We start from the raw sequence: 12246 nt of genomic DNA, 5'->3' as shown, positions 1-12246 counted from the left end.
TAGTGTTCTGTGAGTTAAAATACAATGTTGTCCACAAAGATAATACTTGGTTCAGAAGTTCCCAAACTCTGGGTTGCAGTAAAGGTGGGGATTCCAAGGCAGCAGTGGACTGCATATTGACAGATATGAGGTCTCTTTAAGTTTGATTTATTTTTAAAATGTATTAGTCTCTATGGAAACCATGACATATTCAACTAGCCATAGAGCGATCTGGACTAATAATTCCAATATGCCATTTCAAATATCATCGCAGCAGTTAGCAAATTTGAATTCATTTGATTCAATAACTTTAAAGTTGAAAGGCTTGTCTTTAAATTAATCTTGTTTTAAAAAAAGAATCACTGTAAAATCCCAATTCGTTCAGAAATGTCCTCTATTAAAGAAAGTCTGTCACCCTTCTCCAGTCTGGTGGGAAGAGCTGATGCGTATATAAAGTGCATGAGATCCAGGGATAAGCCTTAACCATGATGTGCATGTGGACTGCAGTGATTAAAAAAAGACAGTTTACCAGCATCTTCTCAAAGGAAATAAATGCTGGCCAGCCAATGAAGCCCACATCCTATGAATTAAAAAAAAGTGATTTCTTTAGCCTGGTTAAGCTACTCACAATTTATGCAGCCAAGGCCTCACTCCTCTGGTGGACAAAAACAAAGAGGTGCTAATCAAGGGCAGCAAGGCAGTAAGCACCCTTTATAAGGACAGTTACCAGCAAGTAAAGACCTGGAGACAGGGATGGAATGATAGGTAGAAGAGGGCCAGGAGACGAGGAAAAGGTTGCAGGAAAGCAATGAGCTCATTGCTGTTGAGAACAATATTTCAGTTCCCATAATTTTGAAGTATGTAAATTTTCATGCCAGCACAGAGAAAGTAAGAGCATGTATCCGCAGGAGAGGGAACTGACTTGTGGGTAAGGGGGACATAGTTCTACTTTCTAATAACCACCAGTTTTTATTTAATCATACAAGAGTAAGGTTAAAGTAATATGAAGTAACGAAAGGAACAGTAAGTAAAGTGACTTAAAATATAAGTTGAAGTATGGCAAGGTAACTCAATCAAGTGGATTGCCCATCCTGTTAGATTTGGGAAGTTCTAGATACCTGTGACCGAGAAGAACCTGTGTGCAGGAAATGCCATGTGCTGTACTAGACTGAGCTCCCGGTTTCAGAGCTAAGCAGGAACTAGAGTCACTGAGGTACTGCTGTCTGGGAGCAAATTATATTGATTGTATGCACAGAGAGATGGTCACACAACAATTAGAAGCAAGCAGACAGTTTAGGAATAATTTCCTGTCAGGCAGTCCAAGGGAACCAGGCATGTAATGCAGAAATCCCCAGAGCAGCTCCTTAGACAAATGGAGAAACAGACATACCTGTGGCACATGGGTAGTCGAGGTGTACAGAAGGTAAGGAAGAAGAGTGGAAAGACAGGCGATTAGGGATTAGGAATTCTGTAGTTAGGGAAACGGGAATGCATTTCTGCAAATGCCAATATGACTCAGGGATGATGTGTCACCTTCCTGACGCTAGATTCAAGGATGACAGAACAGCTGCACCTTTATGGAGAAGGGTGAACAGCTTGAGATACTGGTCCACATTGATACTAAGAAAAAAGGAACTGTGTAGAGGGGAATTAATGTGACCATGCAATTGGAATTTTAGGATGTTGAATAAAAAAGTAGCAAGTACGATCTTTAAAATAATAATCTCTACATTACTTCCGGTGCCACATGCAAGTAAGTATATAAATAGTAAGAAAATATCTTTCTTAGTAAAACAGTAATCTGAGCTGGATAAAAGATGCAAGAAGGAGGGCTTTAATTTCTGGGACACTGGGACTGGCTGAAGGGGAAATGACCTATACAAACCAGACGGCTTTCATCTGAACATAACCAAGACTAAATTCCTTGTGGGGTGTTTTGCTAGTGCTGTTGCAGATGGTTTAAACTAACTCAGTGGGCATGTGAGAAACAGAAAAGAATAGTAGAAAGTGAAACCAGTTGCAACAATTAGAAGCAAGCAGACAGTTTAGGAATAATTTCCTGTCAGGCAGTCCAAGGGAACCAGGCATGTAATGCAGAAATCCCCAGAGCAGCTCCTTAGACAAATGGAGAAACAGACATATCTGTGGCACATGGGTAGTCGAGGTGTACAGAAGGTAAGGAAGAAGAGTGGAAAGACAGGCGATTGGGGATTAGGAATTCTGTAGTTAGGGAAACAGGAATGCATTTCTGCAAATGCCAATATGACTCAGGGATGATGTGTCACCTTCCTGACGCTAGATTCAAGGATGTGACAGAACAGCTGCACCTTTATGGAGAAGGGTGAACAGCTTGAGATACTGGTCCACATTGATACTAAGAAAAAAGGAACTGTGTAGAGGGGAATTAATGTGACCATGCAATTGGAATTTTAGGATGTTGAATAAAAAAGTAGCAAGTACGATCTTGAAAATAATAATCTCTACATTACTCCCGGTGCCACATGCAAGTGAGTATATAAATAGTAAGAAAATATCTTTCTTAGTAAAACAGTAATTTGTAGCTGGATAAAAGATGCAAGAAGGAGGGCTTTAATTTCTGGGACACTGGGACTGGCTGAAGGGGAAATGACCTATACAAACCAGACGGCTTTCATCTGAACATAACCAAGACTAAATTCCTTGTGGGGTGTTTTGCTAGTGCTGTTGCAGATGGTTTAAACTAACTCAGTGGGCATGTGAGAAACAGAAAAGAATAGTAGAAAGTGAAACCAGTTGCACAAATTGCTGAGACATGCAACTCGTACCAGATTAGTGAAAAGTAAGTTAATAGGTGAAATTCCACTAAGGGAAAAAGTAAAGAAGTCTAAATCAGGACTGTGTATGGCTAGTAAGTCATCGAGTTACAGGCACAGCTTGTCATGTGTGTTTATGATGTAGCAATAACAGAGACCCTGTTCAAGGAGGAAACAACTAGCGATTAGATCTTTCTGGTTAGCAGCAGTTCACAGAAATTAGCAAAGGGAAACAAGGTCGGAGAGGTGTCAATTTTGGTTAAGCAGCACATTGACATACTGGAGAAATTGAATGCCACAGTGGTTCAAGGCAGAATTGATTTGACAAGAGCTAAGGAAGAAGAAGGGTTACATACCATAATTACACTAATTGGTTTTAACTGTAGACCACCAACTAGTGCAGAGGAACAAATTTGCAAGGAAATTACATAGAGGTGTAAACAACTTGGAGTAATTATAATGAAGAACCTTAAATGCCTATCTGTATGCTCGGATAATGATATTGTAATGGAGCAATGAGAAATAGATGTTACCGTATGGGAGAATTTCCTATAACAGTATATGTCCAGTCCAAGAAGAAAGGAGGTACTGCTAGACCTGAATCTTGGGAATGAGGTGGGCCAAGTGACAGTGGAGAAACATTTGGTCAACAGTGGCCATTATAGCATAAGGTTTACAATGATAGTAGAAAATGATATTGGTCAATCTGGTGTAAGAATATCCAACTGACAAGAGTACCACTTTCAATAGGATATGAATGGAGCTGGACTGAGAAAACTAGAATGAAAGATTGACAGGAAAATCAATGGACAATGGACTACCATCAAAGAAGAGATGATTAATGCACAATCAAGGTTCATTCTCTCAAAAGGGAAAGGAAAGCGAAAAAATTCTAGAGCTCCGTGGATGACAAAAGAGATAGAAATTAAGTTAAGGAAATAAACATGTGCTTATGACAGGTAGCAGGTAATAAATGCAATTGAGAATAAAGAAAGTTCAGTAGGGAGGGGAAAAAGCAAACAAGATATGCAAAAACAGATTATCAAAAAAGATTGGCCATTAATAGAATGGAAAATCCCAAATGATTATAAACTACATCAACAGTAAACTAGTGATACAAGGAGGAATAGGGCTGAATAGGGACCACAAAGTATATTTACATGTGGAGGTAAGAGGCATGTCTAATCCAGTAACTAAATACTTCGCATTCGATTTTGCCAATCAGGTTGATGTTTCGCAGACTATGATGACAAAGTAGGAAGCTCAGTCTCTAGAAGGGTTTAAAATTGATGAGGAGATATTGGTTAAGCCATACCTAAATTGATAAGCTGCCAGGGCCAGATTAGATGCATCCAAAGTATATGAAAGGATGTACAGCAAAAATTAAAGAAGCGCTGCCAATGATCTTTCAACCTTTCCTGCATGTGACAATGTTGCATCTGGTCCATAGGTGGCAGGGGTTGAGCAGGTTCAGTTTTGTTCTATAAATTAGTTCCGCTTCAGCAAGGAGCTGATTGAGAGTAAGGTAGAGCATTGGAGAAAGACGGATTGAGAAGAGCATCAGCATGATGACACCGCCTTGCTTGACACCAGTCCAAATATTTATTTGGCTGGTGCTGGATCTATTGCTTAGATCGGAGCTTATATATCATTGCGGAGCAGGCACACAACAAACTTTTGGGGTGTCCTGCATCCTCCTCTCTCTCACTCTGTTCTTGCTGAGGCCAATGTTCCCAATATTGGAGCATTAAACATATTTGATCAGTTTTATTAGGTAGGCCACATTGTCCATATGCCCGATATGAGACTGCCAAAACAAGTACTCTACCTGGAGCTTCAACAAAGTAAACAAGCTCCAGGAGGGCAGTGGAAATACTTAAAGGACACTCTCAAATCCCCCCAGTGGGAGGAGATGGCCTAGTGGTATTATTGCCTAACTGTTAATCAGATAATCCCCAGATAACATTCTGGGGACCTGGGTTCAAATCCTGCCAAGGCAGATGGTGAAATCTGAATTCAGTAAAAATATCTGGAACTAAAAATCTAGTGGTGACCATGAATCCTTTGTCGAATGTTGAAAAAACACACCTGTTTCACTAATTACCTTTAGGGAAGAAAAGAGTCATTCATACCTGGTCTGGCCTACATATGATTCCAGATGCACAGCAAAGCGGTTGTCTCTGAACAATTAAGGATGGGAGATACATGCTGCCTAGCCAGCAATGCCCAAATCCTGTTGATGAATAATTTTAAAAAATCATAAGTGACACCTTAGCTCAAGGCCACGTAAAATGGAGGGAAAGCATTTGGGAAGTATCCTCACACCTCAGTCCCATCGCTGGTGACAAGCCAAAGTCAAGTGCCAACAGAGAAAGGGGCAGAGAGCAACATGAATATCCTACTCTCCCTTTGCCCAACTACCATCTGCTCTAACTGAAAGAACTGCACTTGCTGTAAATCAGGAACAAAACAGAAGTTACTGGAAAAGCTCAACAGGTCTGGCAGCATCTGTGAAGAAAAAATATCACAGTTAACATTTCGGGTCCAGTGACCCTTCCTCAGAACTGTCTTCTATACTAGTGACAAAGACATCGGTCCTGCATTGGACTCTTTAGTCACATGAGATCTTATTTCTATTGTGAAGTAATTCATCCTCAACCATGAGGAGCTGCCTAAGAGAAAGCGAGGGAAGATGTTGAAGTTGTCAATACAAATCTTAGCTCTAGTTGATAAACAGAATACATTGATTACAGAATACTGCACATCAGACAGTGCTGAATTGATGGCAAGAGTGATCCCATTTGCTGATTGATGCTTTAAGCTTCAACATTTGTTTGGCTTGGAGTCTTTCCAATATATGAGTTAGTTATATATCTTCATGTGCTCTTATGATCAGTATTCACATATCAAAATGTCATGGAACAAAGGAAATCTGTAAAAATTAGTAAGTAAGATCCAGAGCTTTTGACTCAGGTTTTGCATCTGCAAGCCGGCAGTAGGGCTAGTTGGAAGACAAGACCAGTATAAGAATCATGTGGGAAATAACATTGCAATAAAGAATAATTTGAGGTATTCAAGTAGAACACATCTCCAGGAAGGAACAGAATACAGACTGTCTTTGACTCAACAATTTTGTGGAAATAGCTGTCTGTTACATAGCACAACAGAGAGATTTATAATAAGGAAATATATTGAAATATTATATATCTGATCACATCAGAATGAATGTCAGTTCCTGTTGCCTGGAATTAATGACGAGTAGTTATTTAAAGATAGTTTTGATACTGGGCTGGTATAAAAGTCTATATTCAGATGCACTTGCTCTGTCTAATCTCTTTTACAGCAGGTTTTACATGGAGGACAAGTCTCATAAATTCTTTCAAGTTGCATTGATTGCCAATGTGACTCTGCAAATATTCAGGAAGAATGAAATTTCCTTTATGGTTGCAAATAAGGATAAAAATGCGTGTATTTACCACTTTTACTAAGTGATGATTACTCTAAGAAAACAAGACAAATTATATAAGATTTTTAAAAATACTCCAAGCTTTGGAATCCTCTATCAGGTCCAGCAAATACTGCAAATACATGTAAATCAGCCAACACTCAGAGACAGGAAAGACAAAGCAATACACTGCTGAACAACTAAGCTGCCAATTGTTGATACAGTAATAAGTGGCATGGTTACTTTACATTCTTTCACTTTCTGAGTTATTGAGGGACATATGCGATTAAAATGCCATCATATGAAGTAACATGGAATTTGCTTCTTTGTTCCAAGGATGTAGGGATGCTGATAACAGTACATGTTTTGGCCATTCCTCGTTGGCCTTCTTACATGAAAGCAGTTCCGATGTCCCAGCACGGCATAGGATCTGAAAATGACATGTTTCTAATTCTAGTTCATTTCTATGATCCTTTCCTTCAAAAATCTTTCCTGGAAACTTTTTTTAAAAGTTCATTAATGAGATGAAAATATCATTGGCTAGGCCAGTGTTTATTGCCTATCCCTAATTGCCCAGACTGTAGTTCAGAGTCAATAACATTTCTGTGGGTCTAGAGGCACAACCAGCAATATTATCACCAGGCTGTCACCTCCCCTATCTGCAATGATGGAGAATTGATAATTGTGGCATTACTCAGGTTGTACTCCATTCTATTGCTTCAGAATTGTGAGGATTATTTATTATTTTATCCAGTTGCGAATGAAGTTGTTTGTGTGTCACAGTTGATCCTGGCAGTCCAGCTTACTAGTAGGTCATAACAATTGTGTGTTTGTGAGTTTGAGTTTGTCACTGACTGCCTCTGATCTGCTTCTAAAACCTCAATTATAAATCACATCATCACAGTAGCTGAATTAAAATGTACATTTTCCAACAGGACATTTGCAAATGTTTTGAATATCAGTTCTGTCCATTTGCAATCTGGAAAACTAAGTTCAAGATTCTAGTTATGCAGTCAAAACTAACACGTTTTCCTCGGAGCAGTTATTTCAGATCTACAATTAATCTGGCCTCCAAAGGTTCATTCCACAGTTCAAATGAGCCCAACAAATAGAGAACTTTCATTGTAATTCGTGAATGTTAAAATTGAGTATGACAGAAGTTTAAGATAGGATAATGCATTCTAAAGTTTTACATTGATTATTTCTATATTCCAGTGAATGATGTCAATTTAATCTAATTATGATCTGCTGGAAGTTTTCTTTAGGCTAACCTTGATATTTCTGATCAGTATCTAATACAACACACACACACACACACACACACACACACATAAAAGCAAGTCAGCTCCATTTTCTGAAAGGCTCTTGTGTCTTAGAAAATACATAGAATGTGTTTCAATTTGAATGCAGCATGCTGTGACTGAACAGGTGTAGGTCATGCAGATACAATGTTTAATACAACCTTTTCTGTAAAGTGCCAGTGGTAGAAGTTTTCTCGTTTATTAATTTAATAATGCACTTATTTCTGATATTAACAATAAGCTGCTCATGTCTTCTGCCACTTTCCAAATGCTTTAATCTGGCCACCAAGGATTTTTGGAGATGGTACCCCTGGGAACTGGTTATTTACATTGCGATTAGAAGAATCTGTTTGAACAGTATGGCCTGATGCTACTGAACAATTTTAGCACAGCTACTGCTTCCCTCAACATTAACTGTCTAGAGAGTGGGATCAACTGTGCAGTCATTTACTTACATGCCCCAATTGTTCTTCACTCAATAGCACTATTCTTCCACACAATTATCAGCTGCTCGAGGGGTATGATTTAGAGGAGGGGTGTCCTGCCAAACTCAAAATGCTAAGCAAAAACCACTCTGTAAAGGGAAAAAATCCATAATGCTGTTAGCGCAGATATACGGATGGGTGGGTATGGTATATTTTCCAGTGTATGGTGATGCCAACCCTACCCTTTCTGTAAGAAAGAAGGTAGCTCTGCATTTCTGACAGGAGATGCCATTCAGGTCTGCCTCAGAAATGCGGACACCTACTTCTATTTTGACCACCCCTTAGTAGTATAGAACTGCCACAGGAAGACAAACCACATCCCACTTTCCACATCAGTCAGCTGCTGTCTTCTGAAATTTAAAAGCCCAGTCAATCGGTTTGACACCTGCAGTCAAATGATAAATGCACAAGATAGCCATGATATTAGGGTGCTAAGAGGGTAGGGTGCCAGGTAGCTATGGCACTAGGTAAGTTGGGTTTCAAATAGGTAGGTGTCACCTGGGGAGGGTTAAGGTGCCAGAATGCAAGGTGGCAAGTGACACGGAAGTGTTTAGTTTAGGTCAGGTTGGGACGAAATAATCAGGTCCAGAGGCAATGGGAAGGGTTTTAGTTTGGGATTGGGTCTAGTATGGAAATAGTTGTTCAGGTCAAGTCCAGGCCAGAGGGCAGAGGGGAATTGATGATTGCATCTGCCCGCAGGGCTGGGCACATGTGTAGAGGTTGGGTCCAGCAGGGGGTTGAGTTTAACAGCAGGCAGGGAAGGTGGGGATCTGGTCCAGTGGGGGTGATGGGAGGGAGGTCTGGTTTGGGGTAAGATGGGGTCTGGTGTGGGCGCCAGAGGCACGGGTCTGGTGAGGGAGTTGTGTCCCAGGGTGGTGGATTCAGGTACTGAAGATGACTGGCTCAAGTCCTGGGGTTCAGAAGTGGAGCTGGTTCATGGAGGTATTGGCTCACAGGAGGATGGTTGGGTGTAAGGTCAGAGTCTGGGATTTGTGCGTGAGATAAGTATGAGGTCACTTTAATAGTCACTCGGCAGTTAGACCAATAGTCTTTTCCTGAGTAAATACTTACATAATTTCATCAGAACCATCTGAATTCTCTGACTCAAGCAGAGACTTTCTTAGATTTCCAGGCATAGTAGAAAAATTCAATCTTCCAGGTAGTTTCTTCAGAGCCTGCTATGATGGAGATTCTGCAGGGTCTCCAAGTAAAACCATAATCGAGTCACAAACAAACTATCTGGACCCAGAAAATCTTCCAGATTTATAATTCATGTAAAAATAATGATAAAAATTCAGATCTGCTGCAAATTTTATTGGGTTATTACTTTATGCTTCAGTACTCATTACTAATTATACTGGCTCATATCTGCTGGAAATGAGAAATAAATCAAGAAGGCAACTGAAAAGGAGAAAAAGACTATGTCAGTTAAAACCTAATGTCACTGATTGCCTGCCTACAGTCCAAATTTTTCAAAAAATGTTTTGTACCCTAGAATTACCCTATTAAATGCCTATAAATAAATATTTAAACCTATTCCATGTTGGGAACAGCCATGCCATCATAATGGGATGCCTGGACACTTTATTCTTGTTACTCTGAGTACCATGTGTTGTAATCCCAACAGAACAAGTTAGATCCCAGAATGAAACCTGACTTTATAGATCATACGCTTAATCTTTTTACTCACACTAGTCAGTCTCTAAAACTTACCCACGGGCATTTTAGGCAATCATTAACACAAGGAAACAAACAAAAAAAAATATCATTATTGCAGTCAAAAACATTTTAACACAAAAATTAAAGTAAAATTTCAAATACCATTCACAATAAAGGCTTAAATCCAGAGAAATTATACCCGTATCTCAACTCTTTAGGTTTCTACATCTCGGGAATGTTCAAGGTTATTTTCTTGCATGTGGACATGTTCAAGCATTTGGTGAGTGTGAGATGTTGGTGTTATATATTATATATATTGTTCAATTATTTCCCACTAAAGTAAAAACCATTGCGCAACTTTGCACAAATTGCACGGTGCTTACAACTCTTAAAAATCTTATGTATTATTACCTCATTGTCAATGATAATGCTTTCAGTTATTTGTGTAATTCATCACATTTTCACATAGAGCCATAATGTAGCCTTTAAAAAGTTCTTCGATTCGTCTCAGTGCTTTGCTTTCTCCCATATTCTGCATTTTCTTTCTTCTTTTCAAATATATATTCCTTTGTAAGTTATATTGGATCAGCCTCCATCAAATTTATCAGCAGTATTCCTGATTGTAAGAACTCAATGAAAACTCTTCATCTCACCTGCTTCTTTTGCCAAACCTTGTACCTTCTAAAAAGGCATTAATAGGGAAATTATTTCATTGCTATCAGAACTGTGCATTTATGCCTGAGTGTAATAAGTATCTTTTTATGCCTGAACAGAAAAAAAAGTATTTTTAATCAACCTACACAAAATTGGGCAGCACAGTGTCTCACTGGTTAGCACTGCTGCCTCACAGCGCAGGGGACCCAGGTTCAATTCCACTCTCAGGTGACTGTCTGTGTGGAGTTTGCACATTTTTTCTGTGTCTGTATGAGTTTCTTCCCACAGTCCATATATGTGCAGATTAAATGAATTGGCTGTGCTAAATTGTCCAGGCTAGGTGGATTAACCATGGGATGCGCAGGATTACAGTGATGACGTGGGTCTAGGTGGGATGCTCTTCAGAGAGTTGGTGTGGATTTGATGGGCTGAATAGCCTGCTTCCTCACTGTAGGAATTCTATGGAATATATCATGAAACTTGAATTTCTATTGAGAAAATCGGTAGAGATGGGCAATATGTGAATGACTTAGTCAGCAATGCCGACATCTCATGAATGGAAAAATAGCCCTCAGAGTTAGAAGTATATAATCATCTGTATCACCAAGGATTTAATAAAGCTACACCACCTGTAAAGTAATCTATAATCAAATATCCTTTTAAAAAATAACGTACTTACTTTTGTTTCTTTATGCTTATTTTGATTAGTTACATTTGTAAAGAATAAATGTATCAGTATTCCACCTGCTTATACATTATTATGCATTTCAATAATTTTTAATTGTGTCTTGCTCATCTTAACAGTGGAATTGAAAATAAGTAAAATAGAGTGCCAACATAAGAAAATGTTTAAGATTGCTAAATGTGAAACAAACGCAAAAATTGGAAATGCACAGAGAAATAATTGCACAGAGACCGATATCCAATCACCAAGTCACCCTCTATTTACTTGTGCACAGTACACAGGCTGTGGCCCAGCCAGCTCAAGTCACTTACCTGAACTCAGGAGATTCTAATCTCTTGGTTATATTTTTTCTTTTATTTTTCCTTTTTTGTGACCACAGAACCAGAATCAAGCAGAGCCCCTGGGGCAATGCCTATATGAATAAAATGATAAAGGGGGGAGTAGGGATTAAATTAAAATGGAATTGGGGGGTGAAATAAAGCACTCCACACCCCACAGTGCCTGCCTCTCCTGAAAGATAATGTGAATACTGGTGGACACTGCATGCTTCTTCTCCATGGACACCCAGGTGTGAACGTAGCAATGGAAGAGGGGCAGGCAGTTGGCCATAATGACCCCCTCCATGGCCCAATTCTTCTGGGTTTCTTTGTGTGTGTGTAGGTACAATGCACAGTAAAATACCAGGCATGCATATAACTTTATATTGATAGTCCACCACCAGGAAAAACACCCATGTGACCAAAGAACCAGGAGAAAGCAGAGCCCCCTGGGGACAATGCCTATGTGAACAAAAAGTGAGGGGGAGGGTAGGGAACAAATCAAAATAGAGTTGAAGAGAGAAATAAAGCACTCCACACCCCTAAACCCTTGGTGATATTGGTCAGTGCAGACTTTCCTAATTGGTCTAGGTTAACAACCGCAATCAATGACCTCATAGTCAAAGAGGTCAACCTAGCTCCAATCACTACAGATAAAATGAGCCATTTCAGTTTTCAATGACACCACTATGAAGGACCGGGGAGAAAAGTAAATCAAATTATTTTATTTCTCTCATTTTCTGTCCACAATTAGAGGTGTCTTTATCTCCTTGTTGAAAGACATGGTGTTTCCGCAAAGATTCTGTTTATGAAGTCCAATCTTTAAAATGATCCACAAAAAGTGATTCATTTCCAGGCTAAATCAGAGGTATGGTTTATTCAAACTTGGGGAATGACTTTTATAACATATATAGACACACACATAAAGG

This window comes from Stegostoma tigrinum, chromosome 18, assembly GCF_030684315.1.
Source record: "Stegostoma tigrinum isolate sSteTig4 chromosome 18, sSteTig4.hap1, whole genome shotgun sequence".
NCBI classification, from domain to species: Eukaryota; Metazoa; Chordata; class Chondrichthyes; order Orectolobiformes; family Stegostomatidae; genus Stegostoma; species Stegostoma tigrinum.
Note: the sequence above shows the minus strand (reverse complement) of the source record.